General features: G+C 36.9%; 1 protein-coding gene across 11 annotated transcripts in view; it reads right to left on the reverse strand.

Moving 5' to 3' along the window:
* The window catches only part of LOC139121412 (uncharacterized), a 120,572-nt gene extending 104,109 nt beyond the window's left edge, over window positions 1-16,463 (reverse strand). For all 11 annotated transcript variants that reach the window (XM_070686263.1, XM_070686262.1, XM_070686260.1 and 8 more), the window contains exon 1: window positions 16,327-16,463. The gene's annotated coding sequence lies outside the window, so the exon portion shown is untranslated. The remainder of the gene's footprint in view (window positions 1-16,326) is intronic.
* Between the last annotated feature and the right edge of the window lie 1,825 nt (window positions 16,464-18,288).

An 18,288-nucleotide genomic window follows, 5' to 3' on the forward strand; every position in this document is an offset into this window, starting at 1 on the left:
ATGTTGACAGATCTAATACACGCTACACACTTAAAGTTCATAAAGACCATTTCATCAATTATATGTACATGTAGCACATGTTCAACATTACACTGCAAACTTGTATTGGACTATATTAATTGTTAAGGATAGTATTATTACAACCAGATGCTTTTCTCAATGGATTCTGTATGCCTTCATACATTTTGACATAAGTCAAAATTTGTGATTTTAGATTTCAAATTTCTGGACACTGATTAATCGTCAATGTATTTTCAACCTTTTCACCACACATTGCTGGCACAATTCTGTCGCTTTTAGTCAAAATAGCTTGGCCTGCAGACAGAAAATGTGCATTTTTTAAATTCCTTTGTCTCTCATTGTTGTAATTATTATTGTTATTATTGTTGTTGTTGTTGTTGTTGTTGTTGTTTGATTTTTCAGAGAGCATGTACTACCTCATATCCACAAGACTGGGGATGATGTCTAACCAGTGTAAAATAAAACCAAATGACAGGTGACCTCGGCCAACCAACAGATGTCGAACACCTTCCCGGAGATTTTGAGAAAAACATACATGCTATTGAGGAAAACATCTAGACTACAGCCAGACAAATTTAATCAAATACTGTCTCAGACACTCTTAACCAGTCTCCTATAGAGAGGGCCTCAATAACAAAAAACGCCTGGTGTATTCCCAGAGCAAAATCTCCATTACATATACACTGTCATCAGACAGGCTGCCCTAATGTTATAGGCAGTCACTTGACAAGATTTCAACAGTAAACTCCTTGAGACGAATTCTCGCAGTGTTCAACTATGTTAGATAAGTTATTTCCCGCTCACATCCGCAAAGTCTATCAGCATCTCGGATGTATAGTATCAAAAATACAACATGTCCCTCGATACTGTACATACAATATGACTGTATTTCATTTCAGCAAAAAAAACTGAATCAGATTACCTTCAGTAAAAAGTTGTCAAGGCAGCTTGACTTCACACAGCACAGATATTCCATAGCCTTGCAATTCCGACGTACAATTCGGATCAACTGGTAGCGTTTTCATCATGTCATGCGCTGCACTGAATTCACAAAGCAAGGGTCAATCAGGGCCATCAAACATCATCAGAGAAGACAGTTTTTCAAATCAGCATTCTCCACAAAATACACGTATGCACTGTAATTTTTGTCATACCCAATTTTGCATAATGGTACAGACAATTTTGTGATACACAATCATGATGATTATGAATTCCAATTAAACTGGTCAAGAATGTACATGTACCATTATACCTGTATTATTGCTCGAAAAATAATAATCCCCTACTATTACACAAGTTCAATTGATGATTTTATTCCTTTTACATCTCAATCTTGCACAGAAAATAATGATCAAAATAGATTACAGCATTTCACTTCAAATTTCTTTTCTTTCCACAGTCAGTTTTGCGATGTACCACATTTTTCTAGACTAAGATGATTATGAAGGCAAATCAAAATTATAGAATATTTCAACAAAACAGATACAGGAGTGCCTGGCCACAAAGATGACATCACTCTACACCAACATTTTAGCTTATAATATGCATCGATGCAAAACACATGCATTGTATACGCCTAGAATTCATCCAAGTTGGCAACAATTGACAGCAAGACAAAGGGAAAATGTAATGTTACATGATGTTAGTATCTTGGCAACCAAAATTTACAATGGCCAAAGGTGTTCAGGAAATATCATAATCGTGAGGGTTGCTGAGAGAAATAATGAAAAGCACACAGGAAGCCATTTTGCCAATAACAGCCTCAAATGAAGCAATAATTCATTTTACACCACTCTCCAAGCAACCTTCTTAATCAGAGTTGGGGAACATCATCAAAAAGTCTTTATAAAGACATTTTGAGAGGAATATCAAATTTTAATGCTCACATTTATAGCTGTTGCATTAACTGTCCTATTCAGCAAATAGAATGTGAGAATATTGGGAACAAAATGCAGCACATTGAGTACCTAACAACATGAGCACAGAACTACGAATGGTGCAATTGAAAACGTGGCATGTTGCTATATCGTTCTATCAATTTACTGCTAATGCCACACTGAAAAGCGTGAATAATCAAGGACATTCTTGTAAAATACAATTTTCCCCCCCTTCTGCAGTGACTTAAGCCCAATCGTCTGACTCTATTCATCTCTTGTGATTACTCTAATGCATCTGAGAACTCGTAGATTTAGCAACCTCAAAAAGCCACATTACATATCCATCAATTGTGTTCTACCGCCATACACACAGGATGTTGACGACATTCAAATGCTCACTGCTGAACTACAAATTGTAACCTAGGAATGAATGCCATTCGGGCACTGAGCATTGAATGTCCACCATAGGGAGACAACATGTTACCATGGCAACCAGTGATGCAGCATTCTTCAAGATTTTTTTTTTCCGCTGAGGATGGCATTCGGTTTTGATGCTATGATCAAATTTTGTGAAAGACAACCATCTCACTACAATTACATTTTAAACACATCTTGGCCATGGCTCGAAACAACTTGTCCCCGTTATTTCAATCTCTGCTAAATGCCAATCTCCTAGCCTAGATTCAATTCGTCTGCTTGCCTCTGTACCTCTGACCCACTCCCGGGAGTGGGTCGGAGGTACAGAGACAAGCGGACGAATTGAATCTAGGCTACCAATCTCCTTACACCATAATGCAACTGTATCAACCCAAGAAGAGCCTTTCAGCAATCGTCTCAACCCTACTTTTTCCTCCTGAACTCTGCCCTTTGACTGGAAAGCTGCATTTGATAGCACTGGAAAGACATAAACACTGATTTTTCCAGGAAATACACTTTCTCTTCCATATTTACATTTGCTGCGCATGCAATTAAAGATGGGAAAACTGTGAGGCAGAGACAACAACAGAAGCAGAGTTCAACTTGTTCTGTTAACAATAGAAAATGCGACCTGGAACATTATTTATTCAAAATTTATTGTCAGACTGCTGACTCATCTGTTGAGTTAAATGCAACGCACATCTTTAAATTGCCATGTCGTGCAAAGGATATCACGTACATTTAAACGGGGTAAAAATTTCTTCCAAGCTGAGTAGCACTGCCTGGAGGTAGCATTAGGAAGCTGTAAAACTGAAGATGCCGGGAAAATAGGGATTATCTGCCATATTTCACGGAATTTATTAAGAGAGCTTACTCAAAACCCAGTAAGCTATCATGCATACGGAGTACCTGAGCATGAATGCCCGATGGGCAAAAATACAATTCCAACATCTGTACTAGAATATTCTCTGAGTGTATTTTTAGTGTGTTCACGTGAACGTTGAATAGAGAGTACCAACCAGTGAGTGTTTTTACACATTTGCATACATCTGTATGAATGTGAGTGTACATGTATTTTTCAAACTGGTTCAGTTTCATCTGTCCTCATTCAGTGGGTACTGTATATTACTCTAAAAATATCTAGGTCGCTTCGGATGTACAAAAGAAAAGCTGATATTATATGACCATGTTTTTTTCCATTTTATACAAAATGCCTTCTGATGTACGCAAGTCGCGAAATGGTACACTAGGGCACAACAGTCAGAAATCAATACTCAACAAAAATTAACTGACGATATGCTACATGGGGCTGAAAAAATGATAATCAAGGTGGCTGCATATACATAGTATATGACTTTGCATACAGAATATCATGGCGTGACATCTACATAAACACAAGATGACATGACACAGTACATGTATCTTTGCTATTGAAAGCAAGATTTTATTGGCACATGCTATCATTGCAGTATAACATGATGCTTGCGATTAAAAACACAGCATATTATAACAAATATTTTTTCTGAGAGCCTGGTGAAATAAAAAAGGTTATGCATAAATATGCATGCATACTAATTGAAGAATAGTCTATCATCATTATGGCAAATTATTCCATATATCATCGCTTAGCTTCCACATTACATATGCACCTGATCTTGCTACATTGCCTACAGTCCAAAGTTAGGCATTTTTCACTCACATTCAATTGAAAAAAAAAAATCCAGCAAATATACACAAGGAATGAGGGTAAATCAATAGGAAATGAAAAAGAACACCACTCTGCATATTAATAAGGCTTGGTTAAACTTTGCATTACTGGGCAATTTTCTGATACTGATATCGCCCTGAAAGGGAAATGCTAATCATGACCAACATGATTGATATTGTGTTTTAATGAATGAATTAAAGTCGATTACGTAAACTATCAGAATGATATTTGAACACAGCGTCCGTGATTACCATATGTACACACATTACTTTCTCTGTTTCTGTCACTCTACAAAGACCCCATAACACATCCACATATATTCTACCTGTAATTTACATGTATGTCCTTATATTTGTATGTACATTTATGTATTTATCTAAAAAATGCAGATTTACTCACAGACATGTGTGTATATATACAGCATGAAAATATATAAAATATTTTACATATATACAGTGTGCACATGTTAATGTCCATATACATATCATATCTATTTCTGATATATATATATATATATATATATATATATACAAACACACACACACACCACACACACACACACATATATATATATATATATATATATATATATATATATATATATTATATATATATATATATATATATATATACATGTATATATATAAACATGCATACACATACATTGACACATGTACAAATATATTTCATTTCATACTTACTAATTACAGAAATTAACCTTCAACATAAATGTGACTAGGCTGTAAGTCAATGGCAAACACTGCACCCAGACTCCAATCATTACTACACTGTCAAATGTCAAAGACAATTCCTGCACTAGAGTCCTGGTGTAAATAATTTACAACAATCTTACATCTTGATCGTTTGATGCAAGCCCTTGTTCAAATATTAAAATTGCATATTTTATGTGGACAAAAAAGCTTCCTGACTGACAAACAGAACACATTCTATTTCAAATGTCTAACAAGGTTTTGTAACTGATCTGTCTCACTCATGCCAATGTCATTTTCCATGTATGTTTTCTCTTGATGAAAACAAAAGACTTGTTTGTATCTGTCAATTTTGATGCGCAAAGATTTTGATCTGTCTGTACTTTCCTCTTTGATACTGTCAAGAAAATCAATGTGCGGTTGCAAATGAAAGTATCTGGGGACACAACAAAGCATTGTAACACTCGGAAGAATACATGTTTTATCTTCTTCATATTCCCTCACTGCTTATTCCCATCAATTCAGTCCTTCCGTGCTCAAAACATTATGGTATCTTAATGTAATTTTAGGGTTCAGGGATGTGGCAGGGTAACCGTTTGGATGATGGAATATTTAATAATTACCCAAATTTTCAAAGTGAATATTTAATAAGAATCTTGTTTCAAAGGGTATCTTGAATTGGAAATCATTCCTTTGATTTCGATAGATGATTACAAGTCTTTGCCTTTCCACTCAATATGCATCACCACGCATGCCCAACAAAATACGCATACTGCACAATTTTACATGCACTGCTTGCATCACATTAGCCGTTAACTTTTAGAATTTGATTTTAAACAACGATTGGAAGAAAAGCAGCCAAAAATAAGACATTTCATCCCTTTTGAAGTCACCCAGGATAAATATTTCTCTTGAATACTGTCTGAATTGTCAGAGCAGACATGGTATGAATATTCATGAGGACTGTGAGATCATCCATCACTTGCAGTGTATTGCTTTATATAGCCTGTTAATGAGTTATATCGGACATCCTGTAACTCCCCATTCCAAAATGCTCACAGAATCACCATGTTGGGGACAAGATAAACTATTTTGTTTTTGCATATCCCCCATGTAAATGCTAAAACTGCCTGCTACAGAAACGTGAAGGTCACCTGTAAAAGTCTTTCAATTCATTCACAGAGAAACATCATCAACAAGTCATCGTAGATGACACAGTCCCCACTTGTTAATGGGTACTTTGATTACAAGTCCTCAGAGAGGATAGAGTCCTCTTCATGAATTTGGTCTGTGATGTCCTTTTACTAAGTTTGAATAAAATCGGTGAATAAAATCGGTTGAGACGTGCCCTAGTTTTGGCTAAGGACATGAAAAAATTGTAACAAAATGGCTGCCATGCAGCCATATTGGATCATATCATGAAACAAATTGACTTACATATGTATGACATTGGTCAATGTCCTTGTACCAACTTTGAATAAAATCGGTTGAGATATGCCTGAGTTATGGCTCTGTACATGAAAAATCATAACAAAATGGCCACACGGCAGCCATATTGGATCATATCACAAAACAAATTGACGTGCATATGTATGACATAAGTCAATCTCCTTGTACCAACTTTGAATAAATTTGCTTGATACATGTCTGAGTTATGGTTCTGTACATGAAAAAAACGTAACAAAATGGCCACACAGCGACCATATTGGATCGTTTCACAAAACAAATCAAGGTGCATATATATTACATAGGTCGATGTCCTTGTACCAACTTTGAATAAAATCGGTTGAGATATGCCTGAGTTATGGCTCTGTACATGAAAAAATCGTAACAAAATGGCCGCCTGGAGGCCATATTGGATCGTATCACAAACCAAATTGACGTGCATGTCTATGACATTGGTCAATGTCCTTGTACCAACTTTGAATAAAATCGGTTTTGATATGCCTGAGTTATGGCTCTGTACATGAAAAAATCGTAATAAAATGGCCACCTGGCGGCCATATTGGATCGTATCAAAAAACAAATCGACGTGCATATGTATGACATATGAAGTAATCTATGTACCAAGTTTGAATGAAATCGCTCCAGGCGTATCTGAGATATCTGCGTGAACGGACGGACGGACGCACAGACGGACGGACGCACGCACGCACGGACATGACCAAACCTATAAGTCCCCCCGGACTGTGTCCGTGGGGATTAATAAATACTGTCGTGACATACAATTACATGAATATCAAGATTTATTAGATGTGTGCTTTACTAATCACCACAAAAATAGAAGCCTTTTTGTAAAAGCCTCTCGTCTTTTTTGAGATTTCAAATGCCAAAAATGCTGAGGAATGAAACATAAGCCAGATTTGCCGACAAAGCCCTCAATGATAGAAGGGTCAGCTGGGGTAGAAGCTCCAAAATATCAATTCATCTGAATTAATGGATAGTTTGTACGAATGAGAGGAATCAATTTCCAACACTACATTTTCTCTGTATCGCAGTGTGGTAAACCATCTTGCATTCTAGTCGAGGCTGCAACCTGAATATTATTTCTGGGGTTTCATGCAATCTGTACAGCCAGGAACTAAGTTTATACAAGGAACCATACTTCAAGGAGAAACCACTTGGCAAAATGCACTTCAGTACAAAGAACTCTGCTGCCGACCTACAACAGATCTACTCTGTGTCCTGGATACTTATAACTGGGTTCTTTTTTAAAAATAGGTGGGCATTAAAAGTTCTTAATTTACCAAAATGGGCAACTGCAATCTCAGTTTAATTGAATTACTTTGGTACATGTATATGGGCTGCTTGTTTATAACCACTTTGTCTCCAACTACCATACAATGCAGCTCCAGTTAAAGTTCAAATACATCAATCCTTGTTATTATATCCCAACCAGAACTGCACAAGAGATGTATTATTGCATTTAGCTCTCCAGACAAAATGGGACCAATTACACTTAAGAAGTCCTGCCCCGCTAGGCATAGCTTGTAAATTGACTTTTTGACCACAAGATGGCTATTTCATAAACCAGACCTGAGTACTGGCTGAGTCTGGCTCTATGCCTAGGTGAAGCTTATATGCTCCATTACCATTTATCGCAATCACATAATCCCACTGCCCGTACTTTATTGACAAGAATGATTTCACCCCCACCCCTCCCCCTACAAATACAGGCTGAAATTCAAAATTGGCATTTTGCTGGATGATTTTTGTCTCCACTGATGCGATACCAAACTGGGTTGTTATTGAAATTAATCCTCATCAGCCATTTTGTAATTTGCTTCAAGTCTACAATGTACGTCAAACTTTGTCTTCTGAGAAGCCATTGCAAAACTTAAGCCCGCAGGCCACCTGACATCAAACGCCAGACAATGAACTTCTAGATCTGACTTACATGAAGCTTGAATAGAGACCAATACAACACTGCAGCACATTTACATCTCGTATACATCTATATCCTATCCCTTGAATAGCAGGTAAACCAAGGAACCACTTTACTATCAATTCCCATGTCATCCAATGATGAAAGGTATCTATAGCTCTTCTTTCAATCAGAAATGAATTTTTTTATGCACATGTTTCCAAAATCTGTACCAATCTTAAAGATCATGTATAGTTTCTCACTACCTTCAAATCAACCTGGTGAGATGAGACCCAATGGAGTATTGTGGTTATGTTGTGCCAGTCTACTGTCATCGAGTGATCAACACATCTACTGTATGCAATCATGCTCAGTGATTTCTCAAATGAGCATGTGGAAAAAAAAACAAATCCATGCATATGAGAAGGAAATGGGCACAACACGAAATGAATGACGAATTCTCTCATTGGTATGTCTTTACTTACAACTACCATCTCACTTACTGCACAGTGTCGGTTTTCATTTCTTCTGATTCACAACCATCACCCTGGATTTAAAGTCTGCAGGATACTCACCTACAACAGTCTCAGGCAACACAACTGTTCTGAAAATGGCTTTCAGTAATCCAACAGGGAATTTTCCCATCGATTTATAGACACTTTTTATTGTATTCCAGTATCAGACTGGTACATCGTTGAACCATCCAGGCTGTTGCGACACTGAATATGCAGGATGTGAAAGTGGTTTTTTGCGTATATCACATGCAATCAAATTGGCCAGGGCACCTGATAAACTGCCAGATTCTGTGACCATTGACGGCGCAAACCATTAAATTTCATTAAATTTCATGCCAATGACAACCTAGGGAGTTTACACAGTAAGCAGAATTTCGCACAAGCACTGACGTCATGGACTGAAAAATTCCTGTGTCCTCTCAACCTACCGGGGAAAGGTAAATATTCTGCGAATACATCAGCAAGGACAAGAGCCTTTCCATGACTGCATCACACTGAAGGCCTGCTGCATCTTCCAAATTCTACCAAAATCATTTGCTCCTCCTCTGTTCTGAATTTCTCTCCTCCTCTCATGTCTGTAGATTTGAACTTTACCCTTTCCAGGCCAGCAATCTGAATTGTAGAACCACAGTAATAACCACTACCACCTTTCCCTAAAGTGGCAACATCTGAATGTTGGGCTGTCTGCAAGTAAGTCTGATTACCGGTACATGTAGTTGCTCATAAGATGTAGTGATGATTTATGCATATGCTTACGCACACAATCCTTCTCCAAGCCTATTACATGATTGGTTGAAGCAGTTGAAAGAAAACTATAAAACGACAGAAAAACAGAGATACATGTTCTCCAGCAAGGGATAGCCAGAATGCTCATGCAGGATACGAATTATTGAACCTTCACAATCGTCCAGACTATACAACCCTTATCCAAAGAGCTCAAATTACAGACACCGGATTGCAACATGAGGAAGAAATTAACTGAGAGACTTGTTCACATTAGAATCTTTTACCTTGGGCAAAAGACTCCTTAAATACTGATGCCTTGCATGTCGACTTCTTGTGCAGCAAATGTAATGAATGTGTACACTATTTCTGACAGAAATTTCTCTTTCTCATATCAACCAATCTGATTAAATTCAATGCAGAGGTGGGTCGATACTTTACGCTATCTTACTACGGTCTTTATTTTTCTGCAGTCCTCACTACATCTGAACCTGCACCATAGGAAATCTCCTTTTTTCAAGGTAAAGTACTAATCAGAAAGCAGCTTCCTCGGCACATTAGCTACACACTCTATGTCACCATGTTGTTCACATTTCCTCTCCTCTAGAGCTTTCTGTAACACGCATTCTGATTGGCTTGAGAAAGCGCGAGATTTTAACAGGATTTCCTATGGCTGAGATTCAGACGTAGAGAGGAGGACCTAAGAAAAATGCACACCATAATATGATGATAGTATAAAGGCCGGCCCATCTCTACATCAGATTTTAATCAGATTGCATATTGACAAGAAACAGACAGCCTGCATATCAGACACTGCAAATTTGAGTGGCCCCTACCAACAGATTTTATTGACATTGCATTAATTTTTTGAAGAAACTTAGGAATTTTTTCCATTTTCATCTGCCAATATGTATAACATTAAGGATAAATACAGAAGCTGCCAGCATGACATTGGCATTGGAAAGAAAGTTGCTGGGTTTATTTTGCAGATCTATCATCTGAAGAATCCCAAGTGATCAGCATATAAATTATAATTACCATCTTGCCTATCATTATATGCTAGGTCAGCATTAATCCCACCTGCACAGAACTTCACAAGAGACCTGAGTAATTTATTGTGGATCAACTTTCATAATTAAAATACATATTAAACTACTGTTGATTGACCAATCAGAGTGCTCAATTCAGGGTGTTTTATCTACTCATAAAGCCTTGGTCACCAAATTCCAGAAACGAATGACAGCGCCGTAGTAAAGTACTGTCCAATCAAAAGTGAACATGTCATATTCTGTAGACATCTGGTACGTTTTAATATTCAAATTTGGTAACACAGCGGAAACCAGCTGCAACAGAAAATCTGCTGTGCCCTAGGGCATTTATATAATGTGGCCTAGGGCATTTATAGGATGTTCCATTATATTGGAAGGCTATTCACAAATAAAGTTTTAATTCATATCCTAAACATGTTACATTGACAAAGGGGACGGTTGACGGAAACACATTGAAAACGAAAATATATCAGTTAGGGGCGATAGTTTTTTAAGTCGGATAAAACCCTCGTACTCGGGCTCTTCTGGTATATAAAGTCCAACCCTACAATAAATGTCTCGGCCTGCGGCCTCGACATTTTATCGTTGGGTTGGACTTTATATACCAGAAGAGCCCTCGTACTCGGGCTTTATCCTATAATTAAAATACATATTAAACTCCTATGTAGTGTAGCTGTCCAGTGCTTGCATTATTCATAGGGTGTGTCTGTGTGTCTGTGGCTGTCTATTTGTACAGGAGTTCAAGACTATCATCCTGTTTATGAATTGGGTTGTTAAGCCTCACTGATGATATTAGTCTTCAAATGCATAATTTGCTGTTTAGTATGTAACTTATGCAAGTAATCAAGATGTGAATTCACGTTCTTCAGCAAATGATCTGGCTTTGGGCCTGGAGTGAAAACTTCATGATGCAACACAACTTCAGCGAGAGCATACTATCATTACATTACAGTGTAAGTCGTGAAGTAACTTCAAGAAAGCAAGCAGAATGATTTTGAGATGCGCGAACAACTGGTGAGAATATTGGTACTGTGTGTGGCAATATCTTGTTCAATGTCAAATAATTATCAAATAATTATTACAAAGTGGTATGACAGAAATATACATGCTCACTCTATTTTGATATGAGATCACTATCCTTTAACATTTTTACTATTTCTATGATGAATTTCACTGAATATTAGTTTTCAAATGTCTCGACAAAGGTCACTTCATCAGTACATGTATAATTAATGGCAGTTTCATTCTCTTTCCTTTTTTTTTCAAAATATTTATCTCTTTGAAAATATAGGTTTTATTATGCTTTAATATCAACAGTTTTGCTTCTGCTTTTTCGTTTTTAATACAGTAGGGTTCGGTTCAAGAGTTTTTGCCATAAATTCTTGTGCCAGACAAATCACTAGTGACATTTCCAGTTAAAGATTACTGCACAAAAAATTCAAGGAAAATTAAATTCCATAGTAGCTACACTTTGAATTGCCACAAAAAAGAAAAACTCGGCTCAGACAAGTAACGTTTCAAACGGTTGATCAACGCATGTGGGCGTTACAAAAATTATGACAAAATTGAATTAAAAATTGATGAAATATCAACAGTACACGGCGAGAGTATAGAATATCACGATTCCCCTTCTCTATCAAGAATTGGTTTTGTGATATGCATACAAATCAGATGATACAGTACCTGATCAACTGTCAGTAATGTAGAGATTAATTGGTGACGTGGTTACGCTTTGCTATGTTTTTCAAACATTAACCATCTATGTCAATAAACCATTTGTAATACCATCCCTGAATGTTATAAATATCATTAGTCTCCATGTCTTCGTATTAATTTAATCATAAAATTAGATATTTGCTACAAAAATAGCCCCACTATATCATGTTTGTGCCCCTTTTTAATAAAGATACCTTTATTTACTTTGTATTTATTGTTTAAAAGTGATATTTACTATTAATCCATGACCTTTTGATAAAGACACCTAGCAAACCAGTGTATTTTCATCGCAGCAGTACTAGCTGTTGGCTGGAGGAAGTATTGTGGAAAAAAAATGAAAAAATTTAATATCCTTGTGGTCTCATGTGAAACATTTATTTGATAGGATGGATATGACCACAGGGTAGGCATCAAGAGTTGTGAAAGTGGATATACGGTAATACGGTTTCAAGTTGTAAGCGTGGTAGTGCTTTTATAATAAATGTACTGTTTAAACATGGCTATATTTATTGAAAGAAACACCATGTTTCCCCCTGCAGGGAATCTTATAGTCTCATGATGCAGCCTATGTCAAAAATGCTTCTCTGTATAAGATTATTGAGAGTCTGTAGAGGATCTGAACATTCTCACATGACAATTGTTTTAACCTAACTGCAACACATTTATGCTTCAAAGGATGACCAAGGAAGATACATGTAATGCTATTGTCAACCTCAGTCCTTTCAAAGCAAACAGATTAAACCAATCCAAAAAGAGCAAAAGCATTTAATTCTCTTGAAGATGATAACAGCATAATACATCTGATGTTTTCTATCATTCCATATTCCCAGCTCTCTCTCTCTCTCTGCACGTTTGAACCAAAAAACTCTCCAAAGCAAAGTGAAACCTTACTCAGATGCATTTCATTGCCCAAGACACTTTCAAACATAAAATTGATTTCAAAACAACTACACATATTATGTTAAAATAGAATGTCTCAGATTTCAAATTCCCGAGCTTTTACAATAATCTTTTGGGCTACCACACAATGTGTCAGCGCATTTTGAAGTTCATGACATTACAAACATTTTCACCAGTTTATTTTTGTGAAAATTGAAAACTTTCAGGGTTGATGGACATTTTGAATTTAAGATGTCTTTAAATATCAGGTATTTTGTTTCTCAATTATCAAATTTGAATGGTGACGCGTCTGTTTTAATTCTTGATTTTGAAAAAGAATGGTTCAAAATTTTCTTACAGACAGTTTGAGCAAAAGTTTGCCTTTCAATATCAAGGCACACTTACTTAATGTAATTTTTATGTTTTGGAAAAGACCATGATATTCACCCTTCTGCTTTGCTTTGGTTGCAAGAAATGTAAAACCAAAATGGAACACTAGGAGGTACATGTAGTTTGAAATTCAAGCTCATGGATCACTGGGATCACTTTCCACAGAAGTCAACTTCTAAATTCAGGAATGCAGCCCCTGGGGTCGAGATTAACATTTATGTCCTCTTACTTGGCTTTCAAATACTATTCAATGATCACTGACACTTTCACTTAAAATGAAATATAGAAATATTCCTTTATCATTTATGTACAGAAACTGACATACGTTGAACCAAGCGTTGCCTTTTTTTACAAGAAAAGCATACTCTGTAACGCTTAGAAAGAAAAAAAAAACACTTTATGAAATCAGATAATCAAAGTTCAAGCAAATATCACTTGAGATATTGGAGGAGTCTTTCTCATTACTAAACGGCACCTGGATGCTTTCCAACTGTAATGGACGTTGGTTTTTCAAGAAGCCATCTACCATTGAGTAGTCATTAGAGCAGATCTAGACTATATCATCGGCAGGAAGACTGATTACTGGACATGATCTAATGCTCAATAGAGAGTTAGGGAGAGGTTAGAAGGTCTTTTGATAATAGCTAACAGAGATCAGTGCCAGCAAACAGAAAGCCACACTGGAATTATTCTGGCACTGATTAATCCTGGAATGGTCGGCGTCCTCCCTTCCAAGCCTTCATTCAAGAATATTTCTTTATATAACTGTTGTGAAATATAAGAGAAATCACTCCAGGTATCATGTACAGTACTGTATTTCACACTTTTGTTGATACGTAGCCATCAGCAATACATAAATGTGACAAATCAATTCTGGCTGTGATTCAGATTCAGAATAATTCAATGTTTTAAATTATATTACATTACTAATTTGCAGGGAATCTTGTTTTAAGCTGATTCTATCATAAGACTTGACTTTCTGCATCCTGGATTCATTTTACAAACATGTACTGGCAGGGATAAAGTCCCACACTATACAGGCATGTTCTATGACATCCTAAAGTAAGAATAAAAACCATTTAAGATTCTTAAAATTTTATAAACATTGTTAAGGACCGCAATAACATGTGATATGTGGAGTCTAAATCACTGTTTGATGATGGAGAGATCGCTAACTGCTCACTCAAATATATATAAGGTCTCTCAGTTACAGTTTTACAGAGCAAATACCAGTAGCTCAGTTTTCGAATGCAGAAAGCATGAGTATCACTGCTGTAATGGCTGAATTATTTGAATATCTGTAACTTGTGAAATATTTGTGTATTTTCTGTCAATTTGCAGTAAATGCCACACTTCAAAGCAAAGATTAATCATTCTCCACTTTGTATGATCATCACACTCATGGTACTGATTTTTATAATGTGGGACTAATTGGTGATTCATGTGTATACGTTTACCAGTGTTGTGTTCACATCTGACCTATTGAAGTCAATAACATGCCTATACCCATCCACTATCAAAGACATTGCATTCACCTACTTAAACAGATGCATTTGCAAAACCTCATGAATCTTCATTACAAAGTTGTTTTTTAAAACCTGGAGGTAAAAAAACCACACATGGATATCTACAAGAGAACAAGAACTGATTTCAGGACTTATGACCTTTGTCATTACACCAAGAGGTTTGATGCATGTTGGTTTAACCCACAATCATGCTTCTTGTGACCCTAACACCACTGTGCCGTTCTCTCTCACAGTCCTGTCATTGGCCTACAGTCAAAATTATCATACAATGGGCCCTAAAAATATATCTCAAAATTTCTGAGGGTTATCTGACAAGTTAATTAGAAGGCAATTTCTGTCAGCTTCTGGTGACCTATATTTTCAGGACAAGGAAAACAATTGTTTACTTAGGTGTATACATTTTGAGAGGAAACTCCTTCAGTTTTGGGAACAAGTTGAAGAGAGGCAAAAATACATCTTCTGGTGGATAGAAAATGCAATGGTACAGTTTATGGAACCTAACAGCGGAGGCTGCAGTCGGGCTATTAATTAACTGTAACCTACTTGTCCATCTGGTTTTTTTATGTATTTTCTTGCTTGATTTCCAGTCCAGGGCAGCATAATTAACCCTTTGGGCTTTAGAGCCCCACCCCTCTTTTGAATAATACTAGTTAAAAACTTCCGAACAACCTGTCACTGTATTACGCTGAGTTGTGTTATTGTTACGATTACGGGGCAATGGGTCACCTTTCTCACAGTTCGCACATAGCGACTCTATCGGTCAACGCTTTTGGGTTATTCAATAGTGGCACGAGTTCATTTCATTCTTTTACACTTGCGAGCTGCATAATAATGACAGAAGCACGGCAGTTTCCGATGTACGGAAGTGATCAGTTGGGGACTGCCGGGCTGTACAACAGACACTCAAGCACGGTTAAAATGTGTGATGACGAGCAGTTTCACTTGGCTGTGAGTTGAAAGTTTGCAGTAATTTGCACAATTTTCGGCTTCTGAGTAGATTGGCCCTGTGAGTAATAAGGGTGAAATTCACATTCAAAGCGAACCTTGGCTTCTGCGCTCGCTTCGAAAACGTCATGTCACTCAGCTTTGAATGAGTACGGGGCCCCGGGTCGGGAAGACGTGCAAAGACTGCTACGAAAAAGTCGTGATCACCCTACTTCGTTGATAAATCTTACTAAAGTAGACAGACATCCCGACATTCGAATTGTTACTTCACTGGTATAAAAACCGACGTTTTAACTACGTCTTCAGTGTACCCAACGTGTCACGGCCAGTATTGCTTGAGCTTTACCTCGGTAGACGGGAGCGACCTCGAAGAGTTGAATAAAACGTGCATGAACTAGAAATCACGTCCTTAAAAAACTCAAAAATCGAAATCTGCCTTTTCTGCAAAATCAAACAGTAAAAATCCAAATATGGATTTTATCCTACCTGGCTTGGTCGATGTCAAAATTTCATCTTTTTCCGAAGTGCCATCATTAGGATATCCGGAGCCATCGATGTCCGCCATGTTGGATAGTGACGTCACCGTCTGGCCTCGTTTTGGCTCGACCATTCTAAAACTTTTGAACGACTTGGAAAAAAGTTGGAAAAGGTTCGCGTTTTGATCAAATTTCAATCTCCTGGAAATCGCAAATCGTCTTTTCTCCGTATTGTTTCATTAGACGAGTCCAGATACTCCATCAGAACCGATCTGTAGTCTGGTTATCAAGGTTTTACCTATTGTATGCAAATTGATTGTAATGAATATTATTATGCAAATTTAAGGGGAGTCGACTTCTCAGTTACGCTGATATTGACAACATGCCATGCGGCACTTCCACGTTGCAGCCCTAATTCTCCGGCTTTCTGTTTGTTCACAACAATAGAACAACCACTGACTATAAACAACTGTACATAGTCTATATAGTTTTGCGGGCTTCGAAAACAACTTCCTCGGCGCGGTACCAGTAATTCCTGGAAAAGAAGACATGAAAGGAAATGGAAGGGTGAATCGTGACTTTTGTAGCTTTGTGAGGTTTGAGCAAGAAAGGTGTTCATAAGACTGCAATGTCAAAATCGGATACTCAAACCTAATAAGTGATCAAGAATGAAACAGAACAAAACAAGAAACGTCGGATCACCACACCACAAAGGAAGCACAAGCTATGATGTTTTACAGTTTTTATTTTCAGTAGATACTAGTAAGCTCCTACAAGTAAAGTTACAGTAAGATATATCACACCATTACAATTCCCCAAATACTTGAAAAATCGATTGTATGCCTGGTTTTCCTCGGGAGTTAAGTAGAGAAGTTGATAAGATGACAAATTTAAAATATTGATGATTACCGATGATATCTGATCATAAGATAATTGGAATTTTTTCAAATCCCAAAGCCTCAAACCTTGATAACGCTTATGTAAAATGATAAATTCACAGGAAATTAGTTTTATAAGTACACAGAAAATTGAAATTCAGAACTCAGTGATTTTTAAGTATGAGATTGGAAATTTCATACTCCTTGGGTTGTCGTGACTATAACATTAAATTCACATTTTATTTACAACAGATATCCTCTCATTGTAGATACGAACGTAAGAGTATTGAAATACTGCATTTGGAACTGCATATATCATTTCATTATCGAACAGCAAAACGGTGTATCATTCTTCCATTTTGCAGTATCGCGTAGGCATAATTTGCAATTGGCATTCTACGCCACACACGCTCTACGGGCATCATGTTTTAACACTCACTTCCAGCAGAGAGAGACTTTGTGATTCATGTGGAGACAAGCAAACTTAGAATTGAGAACACCTTCTGTTTAATTGCTATGTTCTGTATGTTCGTAAGTCTTCTGTGCCTTGTATCAATAGCCCAGAAACAAGCAGTCCAAAGAAAGATGAAAATTTCTCTCATAGCCCAAACTCCGGTTTTGTAGTGAAAATCTCTAGCGGTAAGAAAACCTCATTACGTATCAAAGTTAGTGTTCTAACTTTAGTTTATTTGCTTGTTAGGGTTTTAGGTTGGACACAGGAATACCAAGCATACGTCCGAATAGTGGTTTGTGTTTCATGGGTAGTGTGTTTTCTTAATTGTTCGTGACTGATTTTAAATTGTCGGGATTTTGGGAATTTTGTCCATGCAAAAATGTCAGATCATACAAGCGATGGCATTTCTGCTCAATTGCTTGAGAGAAAACATGTTGCCTTTTCATAAAACATCGTATCTGAGCTCTTTACGAACCGACAGTGTTTCCCAAATTATGACTTTCTGAGTTACCTAAGGTAGCTTTCCACCTTTGCGACTTCTTTTCAAACGTGAATTTTGCCATCAAGTTGTGTATTTTTATCCAAGTATTATACATCACCTAAAAGCTATTTCTATGAAATTTATTGTTTGATCAAGAAA

Source organism: Ptychodera flava, chromosome 21, assembly GCF_041260155.1.
Source record: "Ptychodera flava strain L36383 chromosome 21, AS_Pfla_20210202, whole genome shotgun sequence".
Lineage (NCBI taxonomy): Eukaryota > Metazoa > Hemichordata > Enteropneusta > Ptychoderidae > Ptychodera > Ptychodera flava.